The sequence below is a fragment of the Onychomys torridus genome, chromosome X (assembly GCF_903995425.1).
Source record: "Onychomys torridus chromosome X, mOncTor1.1, whole genome shotgun sequence".
NCBI lineage: Eukaryota > Metazoa > Chordata > Mammalia > Rodentia > Cricetidae > Onychomys > Onychomys torridus.
Genome location: NC_050466.1, coordinates 82,363,052 through 82,377,691, shown reverse-complemented (window position 1 = coordinate 82,377,691; position 14,640 = coordinate 82,363,052).

The following is a 14,640-nucleotide window of genomic DNA, read 5'->3' as shown; positions in this document are numbered from 1 at the left end:
TATACTATATAGACTGCCCTCTCTCCACTGTGTGTTCTTGGGATCCTCGTCAAAGTCTTGTCTAAAGTATGTAGTTTTTATTTCTGTATTGTCTATTCTTGTAGCTGGCATTCTAGTCACAGTAAGTGACAATTGATAGGTTGCCTAGGTAGATGTTTATGGCAAATATTGCCAGGAGTTCAAGTTGGGGGTTTACCTAAAATAGCTAAAGCTATGATCAATATGTGAAGTGGATACATGCTGAAAGATAGCTTTGAAAATGGCAGGTAGTGGGAAACTTTCTTGCAGAAAATAAATGTTTTTAATATTGAATGACTCATTTAGAATTTAATAAACCTCCCATTTTTAATAATGGTGTATTTTTAAATTTAATTTTTTTTCTAGGTAATAGAGTGATGATAGTTTTGCTGATAAATTATTTATAGATAAAAATAAAATGGGGATGGAAATATCTTTTTGAATATAAAGAAGACAACTGATCTCTGGAAAAATAAAGTGTCCAAGGCTTATTCCTATGAGAATGACTTTTTTTGTCTCCTGAAAAACATGTTTATGGATTTAGAAACAAAATGGAGTTGCATTGATAATCCATCCTTATTGTCCTCACCATTCTACATTTCTTGAAAATGTTTATTTTACACAACAAGTTTACCATTTTCTTAGCTATCAACCTAGATTCCTGGATGTTCGTCTTCTCTTTATCTCTGTCCCTATAGAGCCCTGTTTTTTGTGCCTCCTAGAGTGTGTGTGTGTGTGTGTGTGTGTGTGTGTGTGTGTGTGTGTTTCCTGTTCTCTCCTCTCCAACTGGATAGAAGCAGTCAGGATTTCAAACCTCCATAATCTCTAATGTAAACTCACTTTCCCTTAATTGCTAGATTGCCTGCAACTCCACCACCACCCAATTTACATTCCCTGTGCCATCAGTCACCTTTCTCAGGAACAACTGTCCTAACAGTCTTCTTTTTGCCAGCCTTCACAATGAAACTTCCTATTGGAGCTAGCTATGTGCTAGACTGCTGTGTAGCAATTGAAACACTCCCTCCTGGAGGAGGGAGGGAGTCGCCTAAGACCCAGGAAGTAACAAGTTTCAGAAAGCCCCAGAACTTATAAGATTCACAAGGCCCCTTTTCAAGGTTATCTAAACAGTAACACTTGCTGGGCAAAGGAGACTCTCCAACTGACCGAGCTGCCTGCAAGCCATGCAGGGATTCAGCGTTGGTGAGTCATCACTCATGCTGTAGTGGGATTCTTGGTGATTCCGCTGGCTGTGAGACATCCATGCTGTATGGGTAAGTAACCCCTCACCCATACTCCTGTAAGTAATCCCAACAACTGATCGTCTGCTAAGCTAGACTTGGGTGCAATCATTTCTTCACTCTGTTATTGGTACCCTGAGGTGAACAGACTTTTGTTCACATCTTCCCAGGAAAAGTCCCACAACACAGGTTAAAATTCTTTAGCACTGAGTCATTGGGCAGTGGGTTTCTGTGCTCTCTTGGGTTGCATATGGGTGGAATTTGTAAGAGTTTTCACTAAAAAATAAATTTGACTAATGTAAAACTGTTCATGTTTCTTGGCTTAGGAGTTGCGACACCAGCTGTTTGTAATTTTTGTTTCTTGAACCCCTTTCTCTTAGGAGACTCCCTCCTGTAACATAGTTAGGCAAACTCCAGGCCACTTGGAAAAGTCATGTATATGTGTTCCAATCGACAGCTCCAGATGTGCTCTCAGCACCAACTGATAGCCATGGGACTGAGGAAAGTTGAATCTCTAGGCCAGCTGATGCAGTTGATGGAGGTTTTGTATGGCTTCTCAGCCAACATCTGATTGCAACATCCAAGCATACACAAGTCCAGAAAAAAGAAGCAGCAGTGAGACCAGTCCAAACAAATAAAAAGCAGGACATGTTAAAAAATGAACTAGAAACAGGACAAATAACACTGAGCTGTTGTTTTACACCACAGTTCTGAGCTGACTTGTTTTGCAGTAATAGATAACTGAAAGAACTTGGCTTAAAATGTGCCTTTTGTTCTCTGCTGACCTGCTTTTAACTATCATTTTACAATTATAAGTGTCTTTGAACACTTAGTGAGTTCTTTTGTCACTGGATGTTGCTTGTGCCTTTTCCTAAATATACCTTTATTTTCTACCCAGAAAATTCTTAGTCTGTGAGGCTGCCTTCATCTTCCTCTGTATAGAAGTAGTTTTTGTCTTCCATTCAGCTCCCATAGTACTTTCAGACCACAGTTCTTACTACATGACTTGGTCTGTGGTATTTTCCCTTATTCCTCCTGGAGGACAGAGGTCATATTTTATTATTTAGTTCTTTATGTATTTTAAGATTTATTTTTAATTATGCGTATGTGTTTATGTAGGTTTTTTTTTGCTTTTTTTTTTTTGTGTGTGTGTGTTCAGTGCCCATGGAAACCAGAAGAGAAGAGGGCATAAGATACCCATGAGCTGAAGTTACAGGTGGTTTTGAGCCACTGTGTGGGTGCTGGGAATTGAACCCAAGTACTTTGAAAAACAGCCAATACACTTAATCCCTGAGCCAGATCTCCAGCCCTGATCATGTTTTATTTAATCTGTGTTTCTTGAATGTAGCTCTTCACAGGGAGTCCATAGCATATCCCTTCCTGAGTCTCTGTATGTCTATGCATGAATACACATGTGAAATCAAAACATGTATTTGTGGGTCTAGCATATCCCTTCCTGAGTCTCTGTATGTCTATGCAGGAACACACATGTGAAATCAAACATGTATTTCTGGGTCTAATGCAGATCTAATACATTACGGTATCTGATACTTTGCTTTTTTCTTTTTAAGTAAAATAAAATTCAATGATTTGATTTATGGTGCCAGTAATTCTAAGGAGTAGGTCCTCAAAGTAAAATGTCAAAGTAAAGAAATTTCATAGATTTTTAGAGACTTATTTTAGATTAGGAATATCAAAAATTCAGTATATATGTATATATATATACACATATATATGTGCATGTATATCTATATATACTGTCAAATAAACTGTGATTTATTAGTCTAGTGATTTCCTTTATGTCTCAGTATCAAACTATTTTAGTCACATAACATCTGCTGTACTTTTAGAGATTCTTCTTGGAAGCTTCCTTTTAGCACACAGTGACTCAAGAACCCAAGTATAATCATGTTGTGATTTTAACTTTCTAACATAAGGTGTCCATAGTTGCTAAGGACAGACACAAGGGTCAAAGGATAATGTAAGTTTATCAAAGTGGAAAAGCAGAGTATGCCTTTCCCATTCCCTTCAATATACAGTTCATTTTCCAGAATTTATCCTATGGTCCTGCCTAACTGTAAGAGGACCAGGTACATAGGAAGAATAAATAAAATAAAAAGTTTGGTGAGTACCAGTAATTTCTCTTTCTCTTCATCCCTGTAGATTATTCTGAACTTTACATTGTAAATACTCTCATATCAGATATTTGGTATGGACTTTTGACACAGTGTAATCAAATTTGATGCCAATTCTAGATAGGCTGGATAACTTCTAACATTGGTTAACCAACATTATATTGTGGGCAGGAAATTAATTCTCTCAAGAAGATGGAAGTGATGTGTGAAAGAAGATATGATTGACCAGTAAGATCCTAAAAACTGGTAAAATATGTATTATCTCTATAGAGCTCTCTATGATTTTATGGTACATGACCATGCCCTATAGTTGAATGTGCATTTCTCATCAACCTTTTTTAAATAATTGCAAAACTGACCATATTTATTCACAAGCCATATAAATACATTCAAATTAGCTTACATTTTGTTAAATGAGGCATAGATTTAGGTACAAGGGTGTTATTAAACTCCAGATGATCAGACCACTCTCAGTAATGATGGCAATGAGGAACTGCAGTGTGCCGATGTCAAAGTTGCATCCATCTCATCCCTGTCCTTCAGTTTTCTGTTTTTTCTCTAATTGTCTATGTATAAAAATAAAAATATTTGCTCCATGCAATCATGTTTTCTCATGTTAGCAGAATAATAGAAACTATCCATACATACTTGTGAAACAAGTCCAATAATGCAATATGGAGACATTTTAGAAATTAGATATGGAGAGGAAAATGTCATAAGTAGGGGCAAAATTGTGAACAGTGTAAGAAATTTTCTCATTCAGGAGGTGACAATATGGATGGAGACTGTTACACATCTTTAAAAAGTACATGCTCCCACCAGACAGTGGTGCCACACACCTTTAATCCCAGTACTCAGGCGATCTATGTGAGTTCGATGCCAGCCTGGTCTACAGAGCGAGAGCCAGGACAGGCACAAAAACTACACGGAGAAACCCTGTCTCAAAAAACAAAAACAAAAAGAAGTACATGCTCCCAAAATATGAACTGACAGGAAACACCTAAACAGTGTAATTTAATAAGACTAAGGTTAACATAAAATAGTGGTCTTAATTAGTTTTTAAAAAATATTTGTATTATTTTTGGGGATTATAATTATATATATTTATCCCTTCCCTTCCCTCTTTCCAACCCCTCCCATATACCTCTCCTTGGTCTCTTTGAAATCCATGGCCTCTTTTTAAATTAATTGTTTTACACACACACACACACACACACACACACACACACACACACACTCCTAAATATATAAAAATACCCTGCTAAATATATTGTTACTTGTTGTTTATTGGATAACAAACTGGTGTGCTCTTCCCTAGGTCTCATCATTCCTTAGTTGCATGGCTTTAATATCACATAATTATACATGCTCAGTGTGTGTCTTCAGTTTTACCTGTTCCCACAAAAGTGAAATATGGATATTTTCTTCCCTTTAGTATTTCTGATACGGTGTTCTGTAGCTTATGAAATCTGAGTTTATGACAGAGTTTTGTCAAAAGTTCATCCCCTAACCACCTCAGTAGTTCAGTTTACTGAATGCCATATTTGTGTTTTCTCTGTAGCAATTGTAGGAAAGAGGGTCAAGGAGAGGAAGTAGTAAGTAGAGAAACATCTGGGTCTCATTGTGTAGCTGCAATCAGTGCCATCATTAATCTTTGAGATCTTCACCCCTATTTACTAATAAACAGTGAGTTCACCAAGAGTAACACAGCAATCAGAGTTAAGTGGCAAAGTTAATTGGAATCCAGCAGTCTCTCACATTTCCAGACTTTTGCTATTGCTTTGTGTTAAGCACAGAAGTGCTTAATAATCCTGTTTATTTTTTTTTTAAATTTTTTACTTAATAGGAGAGAAGTGGAGTCAGCAAGTGTAGGAGAAGGGCAGGTGAGGGTAATGGGGACTGCATATGATCAGAATACATTCTAAACACGTATGCAATTATGAAAAATAAACTTTAAATGCTACCAGAATATAAAATGGGAGATTTAAAGAAGATTTTTAAAAGCAGTTTTAGGAAGATGGATTTATATCTTATAATTAGTTTTATTTTCCTTTAAGATATGGTGCTTCAAACACGTAACTTGGGAGGAAGGAGGGGGGAATTCTTGCACTTTGTGGCCCTCTATTCAGCAGTCACCTACTGAAAAACAGAAGGAAGCAGGAGAAACAAGCACAAAGGACTATAGCCCAATATTCCTCCCAGCTGTCCCTCCATCCATGCATATGATTTAAGTGTTTTACTTTCTTTGAAGGTCAGAGCTAATGCCTCCAAAGTGGGAAACAAAGATGGGGCTCAAAGTTGTTAAGGTCTAAGGGGAATATTAATAAGCACATTATACTTTGAGTCACCTCAGCTGGAATCAGCAGGTACTAGTTAAATAGATAGAGATGATAAGGAAAAAAGTATTCTAATTTTATTTTATTTCTAATTTTTCAATAATATAATGCCTTATTAATTCTTTGAGAATATCATACAATGGATTTTGATCATATTCACCTACACTTCTCTCTCTTTTTTGTTTTTAAGAAAAGCTCTCTCTCAGGAGATGTCCTGGTATTCTCACTCTTGCAATCTTTCTCCCTTCTCTGCAATGTTTCCTGAGCCTTTGGTGTAGGTGTTGCATTGTGGATATATCAGTTGGTGTTGGGCATCCCATGGTCAGTTTGTACTCTGCATTTTGAGCAGTTGTGGCTTACTGTAGGGTCTCCATTTGCTGCAAAAAAAAAAAAAGCTTCTTGATGAAAGGTGGGAGATATACTTATCTGTGGCTATAAACATTTAGAACGCAGCTGGAAGCTATACTGGTTTAGGAAGCTGGTGGTAGTAGGTCACCTCTCTAGAGTCCATGACTCCATCAGCTATGGATAGCTGGCTAGCTTTACAGTACCAGGCACGAATTCCCAAAAATAATATGGACATTTACTCTATTACTTTATGTAATGAATAGTTGCTAATATTCTAGCATTTCACACTGCTAGAATTGACATATATTCACTTACAATTTGAGAAACTCCAGAATAATAGCATTTGCTGTGTCTTACACATGGAATTACAAATCAAATCACCCAGAAGAAAACTGAATAGGGTTAGGTAGGTAGGAGAAGATATTCATATGGTGCTCTAAGCAACTCTTCAAAATTTTAACCTGTTCTAGCCTTGTGATTTCCCCTGCCTCTCAGGAACACAAAGGTGAATCAAAAGCAAGGGACTATAAACATCTGTCTTACCTTTATTGTTGGCTATCTCTGGTAAAGGTAGTAAGATAAAAGTATTGCAAAAACTTCTTACTTAATGACTCAGTTTCATGTACTGTGGTCCACAGGGGTTGAAGAGAATGAGCCTGAGTTGAGAGTGCTGGCCTTCCTGAGATGCTCCTTAAATGGAAAACCATTGCGTCACATCATCAATATACTTCTATTACATTGCTAAAGAAGTAATTACCACCCCATTCATTTTTTTTTTTTACATTTAGCCATTAGTTTTAATATGATGATGTAACAGTTTTGCTATTCTATTGAAAAGATACTTTTTCTATAGTATTTCAATAATTATTCCTTCAGAGTTGTGGATAAAGCCACTGATAGAGTTGAAAGGAACTTTCGGTATTACCTTGTTCAATACCTTAACAAATACAACTTTCATCAGAGATGGATATTTACTTTTACTCCTTGCTTACTTATAATAATGGATCCTTTCGGTCACAAACTGTAGATGATTCAAGAGAAAACTGGGAATTTTCTGGACTTAGGGATTTCAGTGCACCAAGAGGGATATGTACTCATCTATTTAAAAGCAAGTGTCACATATTTACACAACTTTATGGAGGTGGTAAATCCATTCTAATTTTTACTTCCTATTGTCTGCATATAGGAAGCCATAGATGCAGGGTAGAGTAAGGGAAGACAGATTGCTGTATAGACAGGACCTAACTGTAGTCAGAAGTTTTCCTGTGTCTCCCCCACCCCTGGCCCCATGTGGTCCAGACAAATTTCTCTCACCTGGAGTCCTGCAGCTGCTCATAAAATAATCATTCATAGGCTTAATATTAATTATCAACTGTATGGCCATGGCCTATGGCTCAAGCTTCTTGGTAGCTAGCTCTTATAACTAAACTCACCCATTTCTATTAATCTGTATGTCTCCATGTGTTCTGTGGCTTTACTTGTGTGCCATTACATGCTTCTCCCTGGATGGTGGGATGGTGTCTCTTCCACCTCTCCTTTTCTTTTCCTCTCTCTCTCAAGCCTACTTACATTTTTACACACATTGCAAACCATTTAGAGTTTTATTTTATCTGAATGTGTCTCATTGTGAATCTATAATCCTTCTCTGACAAGAAGAGATTTTCAACTGCTAAACTGCATGTTCAGGACTGAAGTGGCAGCCTTGAGGGCTGATTCCTCCCATTTCAACTTATCAACATGGTGGAGGTAATTCACCTCCAGCTCCGGGAGCCATGCTTTCCACTGACTCTGGAAGGCAGTAGGTCCATGCCTCCATCCAGCAGTGTGTAGCCCAGAAACCCTTTTTTATGTACTTACAAACTGTATGGCCTAATTATTAAGAGTCTCATGCTCGCCAGGCGGTGATGGCACACACTTTTAATCCCAGCACTGGGGAGGCAGAGGCATTTGGATCTCTGAGTTTGAGGCTAGCTTGGGCTACATAGTGAGTTCCAGGAAAAGTGCAAAGCTACACAGAGAAACCCTGTCTCGAAAAATGAAACAAAACAAAACAAGTCTCATGCTAGATGGGTGAGACTGGAGAAACCTTCTGACTACATTTGGCACCCTCCTAGTGTGTCTCGCAACTACATCTAACAGATCTAAAGAGGATTCGTTTCACATCTGACTAGTGATTACTACATGACTGTGATGACTCACTTGAAAGGATGAGAAAGAAACACTACTAGTGTTCACTCAGTTCTAGGAAAATGTATTGTTCTCACAGAGCAGTGTGCAAGATATCACAGTTCCTGAACACTGAGTAGAATGTTAGCAGCTAAGAATAATAGTCCTGAACTAAATGATGTTCTGGTGTTAATCAAGAAAGCTTAAAATTCTGGTATAGAAAGCATAAAACAAAGAAGAAATTATGTAAAGAAGAACAAGTAAGACAAAAATAAGTAGATGAAACAAATATGAATCAGAACAGAAATATGGGAACCAATGGCCTGGAACATAGAAACTTAATATGCTTTGCATACATCTAAATATCCTTAAAATATTTTAATCTTTCTTCTTCTAGCATCGTATTCTAGTCTAGATGACAATCTCACATTATTGTATGGCGTTTCTTTCTGAATCGATTCAATTTCTCCTAATCTTCCTGTTTTTAAAATATAGAAACCTGGTTCTATCAGCTGCTTCATTCATGATCAAGTGGGTTTTTTTTCATTACCTTAAGAAATCCAAGGTGTCTGTGTGTGTGTGTGTGTGTGTGTGTGTGTGTGTGTGTGTGTGTGTGTGTGGTGGGGGTGGGTGGTGGTGGTGGTGGTGGTGGTGGTGGTGGTGGGAAGATAGCTCAGCAGTGAAGAGAAGTGGCTGCTGCTTTTGCAGAGGACCCTGGTTTACTTCCCAGCATCCATTTGGTTGCTTAGGACTGTTCAAAACTTCAGCTTCCATGTTCTCTTCTTACCTCTGAGCGCCCCAGACATGCACATGGTGCACAGATGTACATGCAAGCAAAACACTCATATACATAAAATGAATTTTACAAAGAAGGAGGAAGAGAATTTTATGAAGAAGAAGGAGGAGGAGAAGAAGCAGAAGAAGGAGAAGAGGAGGGGGAGGAGGAGGAGGAGGAAGAGGAGGAGGAGGAGGAAGAAAGTCATCTAAGAATTGGAGAGTTTGATTCCCAGCATGCACATGGGGCAGTTCACAACATCATGTAACTTCAGCTTCAAGGGATCTGACTCTCTCTTCCAGCCTCCATGAGCACCCAAACACACACACACACACACACACACACACACACACACACACACACACACACACACGAGAGAGAGAAAAAAAATTTAAATCCTCTTTAAAAATAAATCCATCTTGCCTTTTCTACACATTCTTATGCTCCATTAATGAGCTGCATGTTTTCTTATTAGGCTTTGCATACATTAATTTTTTCTGCCTATAGTTCTTTATAGTTCTTTTCTTCTTCATAATAATTGGTTAACATTTTAGCTCCTGTTGTAGTTTGGATGTGAAATGCTTTCCCCTAAAGCTCTGTTTAGGTCTTGATCCCAGCTGGAGGCACTGGGGAGAGGTGATTGGATCACTCAGATCCACTGGCGAAATTCCTGCTGACTTCATACACAATAGGCTATTCATTCGAAGGTCAGGCCTGGTGGGAGGCGATAAGGAACTGCGGATTAGCCTGTGGATACATTTTGTACCTAGTCTCACTCATCCTTGGGCTTTATCTCTGCTTCTTGCCCACTATTAAGTGAGCCTTTGCTCCATCCTGCCATGGTGTTCTGCATCACCACACAGGAGAGTAGAAGCAATGAAACCAAGTAACCATGTGTTAAGACTCCTCAAATCGAGAGCCCAAATGAACATTTCTTCCTTGAAATTGTTATTTCAGGTATTTTGTCCCATCAGCACAAAATACAACTAAGACAATCTGTTGCAGGCCTAAGCTTAAACGTATATTCTTTCAGAAAAGCTGTCTTGACCACTTGTATCTGAGATAAATGGCCCTTATGTGCCATCAAAGCTTTACACGCTCATCCTAGCACATATTGTTCTATGCCATAATTGCTTGTTTACTTCTCTGTGACACTTAATAGGCTGCGAAACTTAACATAATGGGAGAATACTAAATTTTTTTCATTGTATTGACATCACCATCTGAAAGAGATATAAAGTAGTCTGTTTATAACATAGAATGATGACTTAGATTTTACTCAGTTCTCAAAACCCAAATTCAGTGACAGTTTAATTTTCAGCACAGGTTATTTAAGGCAGGATACAAACAATGGGGTTTTTAATTCTACCTTCTGATTGCCTGCTGATACTCAGTACATACTGAATATGTGATTTTCTTCCTTTTAAAATTTCTTGATTTTTTATGTGTTTGCATTATCAGTCTATTATCTAAAAATGAATTCTGGTTTAGTAATTTAATGATAGACTTTAGTGAGTATTCATAAAATGTGAAACGGAGTGAAGATTTTCAATTGGATCATAGCATTTTATTCCATCAAAGAGTATAAAATTGATTGAACAGCATATTATACCTTATGAAATTGTTTTTCTTTCAGTCTTATCTCAAAGTTCCTTTTCTTTGTCTTTGTGCTTTTGGCCAGAGTCATTTCCATAATGAAGACTCTAAGTAACTCCCATTCCAGAGGAGACTAATTCTTTTATTAGTTCCTCCCATAAAAACAAAACAAAACAAAACAAAAACAAAAACAAAAAAAAAAACCTTTGGTGAATTTTATACCAACAGCAACCTATGTCTGCTAACCAGAGTACCTTCATGGTAGTTTATTCTCTCATTTATATTTTCCTTCTTCATCTCAGTTTTTCTGAATTATAAAAGTCCCTTTACTTATTGCCAAATTTCTGAAATGGAAATAACTTTAGAAGGGAGAAGTGACATGCAGAGATGAAGGTCTACCTTGAACACACCTGAATGTATTTTTCATGCTAGTACACTGTCTACTTTTGAGCTCTTCTTTGCCATAATTGTTCCAGATAATTTCCTCTTATTTGGTTTTAATTTTGTCTATGAATTTTGGTCCAAATATTTTGAATATGGAAACTTTTATCTTTCGTGTAAGAAAATCTATTCTTTTATTTACCTTGCTGCTTTATGAATAGAAATGACTTTTTCCCACAAAATGTACCTATATACATATTTTAATCCTTTATTTTAGGTTTTACAGAACTGGAGACTAAATCTAGGGCTTTGTGCATGCTAGGAAATACTTGGATCACAGAGCTATACCCCAGCCCTCTTTGTGCTTGTTTTTTTTTGTTTGTTTGTTTATTTTGTTTTTGTTTTTGTTTTGAGAAAGGATCTAAGTTGCCTAGACTTTCCTTGAGCTTGCTGTACAGTCCAGGCTGTCCTTGGCCTTACAATCTTCCTGCCTTAACTTCCTAAATAGCTTGGATTGTATTGTAGGCCTGTGCCATGAGCTTCTCTCTGTCTTTCCCCCGTTCATTCCCTCCCCCCCTCCCCCCCTTTCCACTCACCTCTAACTCCTACTGTCTCCTGCCTTCCCTGTTTCATTCCCATGTAGCACAGACTAGCCTAGAACTTGTTATGTAGTTCATGCTGTCTTAAAACTTGGAGTCTTTGAATAAGTATTTTTGAATCCCTAGGAGTGGGGTTTCTCTGCCTATACAATAAGTCAAATCAGGCATAATTAAAAGGCAAAAGAATAGGTTTAATCTGAGCAAAGCACTTCTGGATGACCTTGGGGGAAGGGAGGAGGATAAATCACATGGCAGGTCTATGGACCAGAGCTTAAATACCCTCTATTTTTCTGCTAATGCATGTTCTTGAAATAGAAGTATGAAATTTTATTTATTTATTATTTTATTTATTTGTGTATATGTCTGTATGTGCACATTTGTGTATGGGTGCATATGCCTGTGTATGCACATGGAAGATAGAAGAGGGCATCTGATGTCCTCCTCTGTCACTCTCCGAATGGCTTCTATGGTTCTCTGCCTGAACCAGGAGCTGGTGTTTTCTCAGTTAGGTGGGAAGCCAGGAAGCTCCAGAAATCCTGTTTTTGCTCTCAGAGTTGGGTTTACAGGTGTAAATGGGATGCCCAACTTGGTACATGGGTCCAAGATTCCAAACTCCAGTCCTTGTAATTATGCAGCAAACATTATTAACCCTGAACTATTTTTAACCATGCTCCAGGCCCCAAAATGCCACTTTTGAAAGCTTTGTATGTATTGATTTGTTCTAGTCAGTACAACAAAACACAAGAAAATGTGAAGTATACATGGCAAAAATGTAGTTTCCTCACAATTCTGACAGGTGGAAATCTATGATCAGGACTTCAAAAGATTCAGTTCCCAGTGAAGCCTCTTTCCCTGGCTTATAGATGGCATTTTCTCACATGACCTCTTGTCTGTGTATGAGAAGAGAGGCGATCCTAGTCTCTCTCTCTTATTAAGGACACCAGTTCTACAGGACTAGGACACTGTTCTCATGCCCTTCTTTAACTTTTACATTTTCATATAGACTCAGTATCAAAACATGCCATAATCTAGAGAGATTAAGACTTTAGTGTATCATTGTAGATGACCCAAACTTTCAAGCTAGAGCATTTGATTTGCAAAAGGCTCAGCCTGGAACAATATTAGCTAGATCAGCAAACTAGTGTGCATTGGGATGTGTGGGACATTTTGCAGGGCATGTGAAAAACAAAGGAGCATCAAAGGTACCTTTTAAGTCTTTACCCCGGAAAGTCAGCTGAGGGAATGTGATTCTCAGGCTTTGCAGCATTACTTAGTGTAGCATCTCAGTGTTAGGAATCCACTAGATGAAAGTCTGTTGCATCCTGCTATGACATGGCTTGTTCATCACTTCAAATGTTTGCATCCTTACTGTTTAGTCCAGAGTATGAGAGTTTAGAGAGTGCTCCTATATCTTGTTTAAAGTGGTTTTTACAACTCAAACAGTAGTATCTTCTATTTATATATGCGTACTACTTGATGAATAAACCCTTTGGCATCAATAACTTAGATATTTTTTATTACAATTTTTGACACAAGTTCTCAAGTCAATGCTGGCCTGAAATTGGAAATCCTTCTGCATTACAACATCTGGCTTAAAATTTTTTTGAAGACGAACAAATACAGAAACAGACAAACAGTAGACTTATAGATGAATATAAAATGGTATTGATCTCACTTCATTGTTTTTACTTTACTTGGCAAATGATTGTATAGTTTTCTGGGCATTGTTTTAACTATTATAGGATTCTTGGTATAGAATCATGAGGACATGTTTTAATAGGAATAAGACAAGATTTTCATGAAGTAAGGTAAACATTCTAAAATCCTCTTATAATCCAAGGGTAAGAAAAAGTTTCCATAAAGGGACACATAGTAAATATCTGAGGATTTGCAGGCTACATGATCTTTACTGCAACAGCAGGGTCCTGCCATTGTACCTCATAAAAGCCAGATAGTACATATATGGAAGCATATGGCCACGTTCCAATGAAACATTATTTATAAAATAGGCTTAAGGTTGGATTTGGCTCATGGACTGTAACTTGATGATTCCTGGTGTAACACGTTATGAAGAGTACTTTTTAAATGCAATTAGTGTTAGGAACAGTATGTTGCAGTAGATAAATGGTGTATGTGGTTACTATGCTCAGAGAAGTTCAAGTCCTACAATTTTTAAAGGCCTCAGAACCTTTAATGTATTTTTTCAGTAACTGAAGAAAATTTGTATGGGAGGGGAGATGGGGAGGAACTGGAAGGGGTAGGTTGAGGGGAAACCATAATCAGGATATATTATATGAGAAAAGAATCTATTTCAAGGGGGAAATTGCTCTAAATTATTAGGACTTTGGTATGTTTAACAAGCAGGATTGGGTGGTATATGAACTTAGAAAAGGTTTTTATTTTGGTTTTTCGAGACGGGGTTTCTCTGTGTAGCTTTGTGCCTTTCCTGGAACTCACTCTGTAGCCCACCCAGGTTGTAGTAGGAATCTTAAAAGTTCTTATTAATGAAATCAAACCTGAGGCAGATTATTGGGGTGAATGCTGGGAGATCAGAGAAGCAGAACAAGCCACAGTTTTCTCACCTCACCAGTTCCTCAGCTGGTCTTGTTTCCTCAGACTGCAAGCTTCTGAATCCTCATCCCAATGACTCTCAGCTGAACTGTGCTCGAAAGCCTGAATGCTTAACCAGCCGAATGCTTTACTCACTACATGCTTTTTTCTCCTTAGTTCCTGGCCCTCACGCCTTATATACCTTTCTCTTTCTGCCCCCACTCCCTGGGGTTAAAGGTTATGTTTCTGGGATTAAAGGCTTGGGTCACCATGCTTAGCTGTTTCTAAAGTAGCCTTGAACTCAGAGATCCAGCTAGCTCTGCCTCCCAAGTGCTGGGATTAAAGGTGTGTACCACCACCGCCCAACTTCTGTTATGGTTTACTCTTCCCATTTTCTAGCCACCATTTCTGGCTCTGTTCTAGTGGCTGTCTGTTCTCTGACCCCAGATATGTTTGTTTCGGGGAACACACAATATTTCAGGGAACACAATACCCACC